Source organism: Crocodylus porosus, unplaced genomic scaffold, assembly GCF_001723895.1.
Source record: "Crocodylus porosus isolate Cpor-Errol unplaced genomic scaffold, CroPor_comp1, whole genome shotgun sequence".
Taxonomy (NCBI): Eukaryota; Metazoa; Chordata; order Crocodylia; family Crocodylidae; genus Crocodylus; species Crocodylus porosus.
In genome coordinates this window covers 3,146,802-3,157,003 of record NW_017728928.1, presented here as the reverse complement: position 1 = coordinate 3,157,003, position 10,202 = coordinate 3,146,802, and the positions used below count along the sequence as shown (strand labels likewise).

The window sequence follows — 10,202 nt, the reverse complement described above, 5'->3', positions numbered from 1 at the left end:
GCATGAAAGACAAAGCAGAGCATGTAATAACATGAAGAATGCGAGGTAGAGGAGGGAGAGAAGGCAGGAAAAAAAAAGCTTCGTGGGTTATAAGAGTAAGGCCTGGACAGGAGGACCAGGAGGGGGTGGAGATGGGTGCAAGGAGACCAGGCAAACAAACAACGGCGCAAGCATCCGATTCAGTTCCAAGCAGTATGCTCTGCACATGCTTCTGTCGCTCCAGCCTGTGATATGGAGAGAATCATCTGCAGACAAAGAGGATTTTATTTTCCCTACTCCAAAGATGGCCTTGTTTTCCCTTTTATCTTGCGTGTGTTGTCATCCTCCCCTTTGTAGTGGTGCAAGCTGATTTTTCCTAAGGCGTGATGTTGCCAAGGAGAATCACTCGGCAGCATGCGGTAATTAAAACTTTTGGAGGTCATGCATATTTTAATTATTACTTATTTTAATGTCAAAAGCCTGCCCACATGAGACAGAATCTTGCATTCCATGAGGGCCCGAAATAAGGGCCAACGCATTCCTTTAGAGCCCCAAATATTAAACACACATTAGTTTGTTTTTGAGCCTTGTACATTTTAGATGCACATAAATCAAATGGTTTAATGGGAAAAAAATCTCCTCCATATGTTGGAAAGTTGAATCAAGGCACTAGCTTGAAGTGATAAAAAGTGGCAGCTGCAATAGAAAATGATTAAATGATTTGTTTAGCATTTATGTAGTATATAAATGCACCTTGTCTCTGTTACAGCAGCGTTACGGCTGGGTTTCTGCTAGCAAGAGCGCGGCGTTTTTGCTCGATTCCCTGTTGGGATTCGGAAGGTCTCAGGTTCCGATTTACCCAGTCGCAACGTCTAAGCACAATCAAGTTTTTCATCAGGAAAATGGAAGTTAAATAATGCTGGGTGGGAGTAGACAAAACAAGACGATTCACAGACTAACCAGGAACAGCGAGCTTTGAAAATTACCTGATAGAGAAAAGGGGGGGGGGGAATAAAATAAAATAAAATAGTTTCAGGAATGAAAATCCCTTCCTGTGCTTCCTGCTTTCTTTGTTCTGCTAACCAAGGTAGGATTGGATTTCTCCTGCCAAAAAGGAATAGCATTTGGAGGCTGTTGTTTTGTTCTGTTCTGTTGTGGTCTGGGGAAAACGATGGAATAGAAAGACTTGAAATAGCTTTTTCCAAACTACTGACTATTTGTCAAGCAGCTAAATCCAGTTATTGTGATTCATGCATACTGCAGAAACACTTCTAGACCCCAACAGAGATCGGGGTCACATTGCATTAGATGCTGTACACAAGTACATACATGCCGTGTACAAGACAAATACATAGTCGGAGATGCGTCTTGCTTCAGAGCATACTAAGTAGGCAACGTGGGCGAAGAGGAAACAAGGCTTGCAAAGTTCATATAGGAGATGAAGAGTATTGCTGGGAAGAGCACAGCAATAGTGTTGAGAGCCCTGTATCAGTCTCCTGGCCTCCAAGACTAATACTTAAGACCAGGATCTATATTAGGGTTAAGGTTATAAATATATTGGTGGCATTTCATTTAATCACAGAAAAACATGGATGTGGGATTACTTTTTTAAATCTGAAAATTGGGGATTTTTTTGTTTTTTATTGGAGAAAACCTGTTGTTAGTATGAGAAATCACAGCCCAGGCAACAGCTACTACATGTACATTAGGCCTTAGGCAAGTCCTGGTTCGTGTGATACTCCTCTGCAGGGAAGCAAGGAGAAAGACAGCATTTTTTAACTTCTCCAAGCTTTTCAGGGTGCTCCAAAATCATTGCAGCTACAGTTCTCAGTGACAATAATCTAGCATTTTAAATGGAGGTTATGTGCCTAACTGGCATAGGAACTAGGAATTTATCTGTATCTTTAGGCACTCACATGATTACCATTGGAAATCTGGTCCTGAGAGCATGAGTGGAGGGGCACAATAATTGTAACTATGCCGAAACTCTTACCGTTGCTTGGTACTGTTCCTGGAGTGCTTTCCACTTTAGTATCTGCTGGTGTTTCTGATCCCTCCTGAGGACATTGGGGGCACATCCAAAGGAGCATGCACATGCACTTTCTGGTGCCTCAAAAGGCATTTGAAGCACCACAAAATGCACACGGCATACATAAAAAGGTTCTCCTCGCTGTATAACTGCGAAGCCAAAATTAGATACTAGGAAATCCTAGTATCAAAAAAAAAAAAAAGTCTAAAAAACCCCCCAGGGAGGTGCATATGGCTGCAGCGTGTGCTGCCTGAAACTGGAGCCTGGCTGGTCAGAGCCACGCTCCTGCTGCCAGCCAGGCTCTGCGCACCCAGATTGCTACTGCTGCCATCATGGGCGGCCCCCAGGACCTCAGGTAAGGCTGCTGGCCAACCTTCCACCACGTGGTGCAATTTGCAGCGTGCCAGTGTGCACGTGCAGAGGCATTCCCTAGGGACAAGTAGCAGCGGCACAAATAAGTGCCTCTGGTATTTGTCCCCAGGGAAACCTATGTGCACGCTCATCTGGACATGCCCTGGGAGGGCACGGGTTGTTATGGGCATGCGACCAGTATTTTCAAACTCAGATGCTGAAAACTAAGCATCTATTTCTGAGTCCTCCACCTAATTTGCAGGCACCTCGATGCCGACAGGGGAAACGAGTGCTCATAATCTATCACTATCAGAATATTCCAAGACCCGAGGATGGTTTTAGGGGCATGCTTTTAAAGCACCTAATTCTTTGGCTCACTTTTAGCTATTACCCACTATCTCCTGAATCCTCCTTTCAGAGGATCATTTTGCTCCACTCTACTTTCATGAACGTTGCTAACCCTTCCTGGCTTTTCCCAGCTTTCCCCCCGCATTCCTTGAATGCTCTTTGGCACCTCAAGTGTGCCTTGCAGTACAAGCACAAACTCCATGGAGTCCCTGCCCTGGATAGCATTTGGTTTTTTAAATCAGTACCATGAATAGCAATGACCGAGCAACACAGAATAGTGTGTGACCAACATAGTGGGAATCATCTTAACTGAGCCTTCTTTGGCAAGAGGCCGAGTGGTTGGCTTTAATTGAGAAGCTGAAGTACCCAGACAGGAAGATGAGGCAAGGGGGAGTGAAGAACTATCCTGTGAATGGGTCACAGGCTGGTGGAGGGTGTAGAAAGCGAAGAAGGAAAAGGGATAGGTGAAAATGCCATTGAGTCTGGGCTCAAATATAGAGACAGGGAAAAGTCGACATTATTGAACCAATTTGAGAAACAGGAAGACATGGCTGGAACGGAGGAGGTGGTGCACGGCTTCATTAACTGCTCCTTGAGGGTGGAGATAGTGCAGACAAATGCCCAACAAACACTGCTAATGGTCTACTGATAAGCGGTTCTGCTCTTCTCTGCAATTGTTTTGCATCTACCAAATTAGTTTTGGTTACCAAATACTGGATAATTTAGACTATCTGACAAGAGAGGAGAAACATTGGGGTTGCCCTCTGGACATTTCCAGCTTGCTTTAGGACTAGTACTAGGAGCCAAAAAACTCTCTGGGCACAAAAATAGAAAGCAAAAATAGAAAAGTAAAGTGCTATTGTCCTATGGCCATGTTTCAGCAAGTAACTTTGAACTGCCCCCTGCATGTAAATATTTGAAGTCTCACTTGGATTCGGGAGGGTGTTTTCTACACAGAATATTTTTCTACTTTGTGCTGTTGAAATCCTAGCCTGGATGTGCCTGAGTGACTTCAGCAAGCGTCTGGGTTTCAGACCAGGAAGTAAGTGGACAAGTTGCTGATTGGTTGTTACCTGTTTCTCAAGATGCCAACAGCTAGCTAAGCAGAACCTTGGAGTTTGATTATAGGAGCAAATTTGGGTAAATGTTTAACCTGAATCTTTGGAGTTTGTGGCGTTTGCCTGTCTTTATTATTAACTTGACTCATGTTTTTCTTTGCAGTAGTGCAGCTGCAGACACTCAGATAACTAGCTCTTGGAAGAGTGAACAAAGGTAAGGCACTTCATGCTTTATATTGTTGTCATACCTGCAAATTTGAGACAAGTTTCAACTTTCCATGTTTGCTTTTTCTGGTAGGGCAGCACAGTATGTCAGAGCTAACGTCAGCGTTGTGTCAGGGAAGGACAGGACAGCATCCAACTGGTGGTAGAGCCTTCAGAACAAAGGAGACTTTATCTTGCAAAGATGAGAGAGTCTACTTTGGAGCAGGCTGGCTCCAACCCCTATAAAAGAAGTCCCAATGTTGCAAATAGGAACTGTTTTTGCAAAGGTGAAGGAGCAAGAAATGCTGCTCAAAGTCGTGATTTTTTTCTTTTTTGCTGCTGAGACTTTTAGTAGCATCACATCAAGAGTCTGTTTTAAAGTAGGTCACTAGATAGACCAAGCCATTTAAATCCAAATCCCAGTACACAGATGCAGACATACACCGACACTCGCGTATATGCTCCCCACTGCCAGATCCTTCTCCTTTCATCTTTCTAAACACTTCTTTTTTTCCTCTTACTGGCTTTTAGTCCTACACAGCTCTGGAAAGACCTGACCCCCGTTAAAAGGGAGGGCTGCATTATTTCTCTTGTATTAAGATGTGAGCTGCTTTGAAAAAAGCTTAATGGTGTCTAATTACTGTATTTGCTGCAGATGTATTTTTCATTTTGCATGGGAAGAAAGGTTCTTTGTAACGAAGCCTCATCTGAACAATACAGAAATAACTAGAACATAGTAACAAGTGTGGTCATGGACACAATAGCTCACAACATTAATTTTTTTATTATCTGGGTGTATGGTAGAGTAGCTGAAAGTGTGCTTGTGTAGAAAGGGCTCACATTACCCCAGCAAGGCATTTTTAAGTGGGGAATGATTTAAATGGTGCTTTGCCAAGGTGAAGTGCCCAAAGAAAATGCAAGTGTCAACGTTGGAACAGAATAGTTAAGAACACTTATAAAGATTTTTGAAGAGTCAATAACACTTTTAAGCCACTCAAAAGTATTAGATAAAACTTGGTGCTCCATTTTAAAGCAATTATTTTCTTGCTTTAAAGAGGAAAGTGGTTTGCAAACATCAGTTTGTTAATGCAGAGCCAGACTTTTCCACGCCTGCTTACCCAGAGTAGCATTTCATTACATGAGTAGCACTACTGATGAAAGTGAGTTGGGGGTGGGGGAGTGGGGTGGCGGTTGTGTTAAAAACAGGGTTAAAGAGAAGCCCAGCAAATCAGGAGAAATTGAGAATGAAACCCTGCTGCCTGCTCCAATCAAATGACTGACTTTCACCCATTTAGGGTTATTGGTTGTAGCCGTGTTGGTCTAAGGACATAGGCAGACAAAAGATATCACATCCACTCAAAGAACCTTATCAGACCAACTAAGTAGCTGGAAAAATTGTTCTTTGCAAGCTTTTGGGTGCTTGTGCCTGAAAGCTTGCAGAGAACAATTTTTTCAACTATTTAGTTGGTCTAATAAAAGATATCACCTCTACCCAAAGACCCTTGTCTGCCTTTCACTCTTTTATGTACTCCGCAAAAGGCATCGGGAAGGAATTTTTGGGGTGGGGGGTGATATCTACCTAGCCAGGCTGGGAAGGCATCCTTGTCTGGTAGGTGTTGTCCAGAGGGGGGTCACCGGCAGGGCCTCTGGGTGGATAGGCGGTGTGGCATGGTGCTGGTCCAGATGGAGAGGAGTCAGTCTTCACTCCCCCTTTTTATGGGACAGACTACCTCTCATCTCCTATGGGGAGGGCCTGTCCAGGCAAGGTCAGTCCTGTTCCAGAGGGCTCCAGATGTTCTTACTGAGCATGTCCAGCCCTGGCACAATGGTGGGTTGCCTCATCTTTTGTGTCTTGAATGCTGAGGGGGGCTCCAAGGGTTGGGTCCCCTTGGTCCAGGTGTTGGTGCTGATGGTTTGGTCATTCAGAGAGAGCTATTTTTAGACCTACTCACATCGTCTCTCAGGCACCTGCATTCATCCCCATTCATTTAGGAACCAAGTTACATAGGTGGGGTAGGTGTAAGTCGTGGGTTACACAACTGGGCCTGGGGACAGAGTGGCGACTTGACAAACAAAATGGAAATGTGACATGACTTATGCTAACTTACCTATGTAGACCTAAATCATATAGTACCAGTAAAACAGTAATATAGAACAGTAAAAATCAATATAAACATAATAATTAGACAATATAAGGAAGGAGAAAAAACAAAACAAATACAACTTCCTACCAAAATAAAATGCTGAAGCTTATCCTATGTCTTAGCTCACTTTTTCTTTCCCTCTGTATTCCCTATAGATAAGTTTAAGTCAGAAATGGTTGGGGAAGGGGAGGGAATGCATTTTAAAAGAAAAAAAAAAGAAAAAACCAGGGGTTTTGCTATAGTACCTTTTAAACATTAAACACGTACAGTTTGTTGGGGAGGATTAGCAAGTTCTCTGATCTTGCATTAGGCATCTTCGCCTCTTCTCTTCTGGCTTTGCAAGAGAGAGGTTACAGTTGCCTTGAATTTCTTGCTCTTGTTCAGGTTGGAGAGGAAACTGCCCGGATCAGCCTGAAATAAAGAAAATGGAATTTGTGCCAGTCCCTGTTCTGATTCATGTTTCTAGTGTCTTTAGCAGTAAGACTCATTATGATCATGAGAAGGGAATAACACATGGTTGCTATGGTGACTAACCTGTTTTGTGGTCTAATTTTTAACAGCGCCAAATAGAGCCAGCTTCTGTTACCTTTCTAGTGAACAGCATGGAGATCAACGGGACTACAGGTGGATTAAACTAGTATGCATTGTAAAGATGTCGAGATCTGGTGCAGTGTGACTAAAGAAACCAGAAACATAAAGGTAGAGCAATGCAAGTGAGGAACAGCATTCATTTCAAGATGCACTTATTCCTTTTTAGCTTATGTAAAACATGGAAGGGTGATTAATGAACAACAAAACTGCACCTATTTGCATAGTGGCTAGAGTCAAATACTTCAATTTGAGGAGACATTACAAAATAAGAGGCAGATTTTCTGGAAGAGGGTGAGGTTTGGCAAAAGGAAAAGGAACCTCGTGTTTGTTCAAAGGTAGCGTAGGTCAGAAAAGGCTCAAGTGTCTTATTATTTATCAGGTGTTTAAGATTTGATATGAGGTCAGTGGATTGCAGTCTGTTTCCCGGAGCTGATTTTTCTTTTTTTCTTTGGGTTTATTTGTTTTTTGGGGGTTTTTTTTTGCAGTCTGGCATTTCAACAAAGCACATAAAACGTGATAACTTGTAGTATATTTGCCTAGCAAATTCTGGATACAACTAAGATGCAAATTAACAGACTGGCGTCAATGTTACGCAGGACTGGCTTAACCAATTTACTGAGGTCTGAACAAAAAGCCGAAGAGTGGATGGGCCACTGAGAGCTGGACTGTTCATTTGATTTTTAAGACAGCTCTTCTAGGATGCTATATATGGATACACATACTTACATATAATTGATCTGGCCTTGGGTCAAGAAGATGGACTAGATGACTGTTTGAGCTCCCTTCCATTCAAAATGTCTACGAGAGTGGAGAAACATCACAAGAGTATCATGGGGAATCTGGACTGTAAAAGGTCCAGGGATAATAATTACTCTTTGCACATGGATGTGCACTAGGGAATTTTATGAAGATGCTCTCAGTCAAAACAGTTGTGTGTCAACTTTACTAATGTTACTAGAAATGGGATCCCAAATTTGGACATTGTTCCAGTGACCTCTGATCTTTTTGCCACTGCGCCATTTAAAGTTGAGTAATTCATAAAAATGTATGAACAGGTTAGACACACACCTGTATAAAATGGCTTAAATAGAGATAATCCTGACTTTAGTAGGGTTGGACTACATGACCTTCTGAGGTCCCTTCCAGCCCTACCTTGCATTGCTGCTCTGCATAGAATGATAGAAAATGCAAATCATGATGGGCATCATTCCCCAGCACTGCCACGGCTGTATGTAACTAACTGCTTGCTTACATGCTTCATTTCAGATCTTCACATCACTCATATCTTATAGTCTTTTCCTCACAAGATCCCATTGGCTTGTAGCATCCTACAATAAACAATAGTTGGAAAAAACCCATACCTCAAAACAAAACCCCAAACCCTGTAAAAATCCATGAAATGACCAAGCTTCCCTTTACATAATCTAATTATATTAAAATAAATGGAATTATGTTTCTTTTCTTTTTTTTTTTTTAAGTCAGTAAATTCCAGAAGAGGATTTTTCCAGTGTCTACAATGTGCTTAAAAACTTATAAGATGGGCACCTACTTAATTTGTGATTTTGCAGATTTCACAGAAAAAGCAAATGCAAGGATTGTTCACAAGATCTGCAAAATCATCAACAACAAAAAACTTCATAAAAATAAAATTCTGGCTCCCCAGTGGTACAAAGCCAGTGGTCCTCACTGCCAGGAGGGGAAGGCACTGGTTGGCAGGTGGTCCAGAGGGCAGCAGACAGGATGGTGGCTGCCCCCTTGCCCCTCCTACCCCCCTCATTGGGGCCTCTCTGCCAATCAGTGCCAAGGGGTGGGGTGGCATGAAGGGTAGCCAGCAAACAAGATGGCAGCTTCCCTCTCATCCTTCCTCTCCTTGCCAGGACCTTTTCCCCCATTAGCACCAAGGGGTATGGCCACACAAAGATGGCTGCTGCCCCCTCATCCCTCTTCCTCCCCCCCAGGCCTCTCTGTCAATCAGCACTGGGGAGGGGGCCTCTCCGCCAATCAGAGCTGAGGAGTAGATCCCATGGTGAAATGCCCACGAAGTTGGCTCTGTGCACCGTGAGTGGGCTGTGAAAAACCTTTGTCTTGCCATGCTTGAGGTAGGTCCCTACTTAAAGCATGCCACCAAATGCAGATTCATGCCGAGCCTGAGAGCATGGTCTACGGCACTTTTTGATCCCAGCTGCTCGGTGCAAATTTTTCATCTTAATCACTATTGCTGGGGTGTAGCCGTGTGTGTCCCAGAGCTGCTGGTTTGATTACACAGAAGGGGCGGATGCGCATTCCTGGTTGGGGCATTTTGTTAAGCAAGTGTAGGCTGAAAATCCCACTGGACAGGATTTTACTTCTAGTTGTTGGCAAAACATGCTGGCATTTTCTGAAAAGCTCTTACAAAGCTGCTGTCATCACTGCACCGTCCTTTTAGGGCTCTGTTCTACCGTGAAGTCTTAGCTAAGTTATAGCCAAACCATAGGCACATTGCTACGAGCCCTATTAGGGCAACTTTTGGATCTCCTCTGGGGAGGTAGAATGACTCTGAACTCCTTGGTGCACAAGGAAAGGGTTTCACTTCATGGGGTGCAGCTCACTTCTCTGACTGTGGTGCTTCTACTCCTTACTCTGGCGGCCTAATGCAAATTTACATGCATAGGATGCCCATGGGTCCATCATGGAGAAGCGAATCTCACCCTAAGGAGGAGCTTTCACATAAGTCAGCTCTCAATGTATCCTTAAGTAATGATGCCATCAAGGCTGGATTGAAGGATACTCATTCAAATCAATGAAAAGTCTCCCCCTAATTTCACTGGGAACTGTGTTGGGAACTGATCCTGCTTATAACAACCATAAAGAAAGGATGTTCCTTGGACAGATTGATCTCTTAAGATGCCCTATGGTGAAGGTTGTCTGGCCATTACATAACAGGCAGAGCATGGAAAATTTAAGAAAGCACTAGGTCATCTGAAAGTAGGAAAATTAAACAGAGATTAGCGAGGGCCAACCACATCGTGTAATCTAACCTTCTAAATTGCATACCTTTCTATAACAATCAGAGCCAGGCAGACAGCCATTTGGCGATAACACCTACTCAAGAAGATAGCACTTAGTTTTGAACAGCAGTAGCAAATCACCTCAGACTTTTATGAGACTTCATTTGATAACCCAAATCTATTTCCACCAGTAAGCAAACAAAGCATTATAGTATTCTTATATTTTGAAACAGAAAATAAATAACGCAGACAGCAGTGAGTCATAGATAAGATTATTTCACACGCTTTTGAAAGCCTTTCTAATCGATGGAGTGCAAAAACTCTGGTATGGGGATGCATGATAAATCCTTGCAGGGCTTTATAATATCAATGTCCAAAATGATGTTCTGTTACATCCAAGGAAGTCAGCCTATTCGGCATTAATAGGTTTTATCTAAAGCATTTAAACTTTCCAACATTTGTATGAGTGTGTGCATGTGTGTGTGTGTGTGTGTGTGTGTGTGTGTGTGTG

The 10,202-nt window shown here is 43.0% G+C and overlaps 1 protein-coding gene across 1 annotated transcript in view; it reads left to right on the top strand.

Moving 5' to 3' along the window:
- Nucleotides 1-3,928: 3,928 nt before the first annotated feature.
- Nucleotides 3,929-10,202, top strand: part of KCNJ16 (potassium voltage-gated channel subfamily J member 16) — a 35,306-nt gene continuing 29,032 nt past the window's right edge. The window contains exon 1 of the mRNA XM_019542333.1: nucleotides 3,929-3,979. The gene's annotated coding sequence lies outside the window, so the exon portion shown is untranslated. The remainder of the gene's footprint in view (nucleotides 3,980-10,202) is intronic.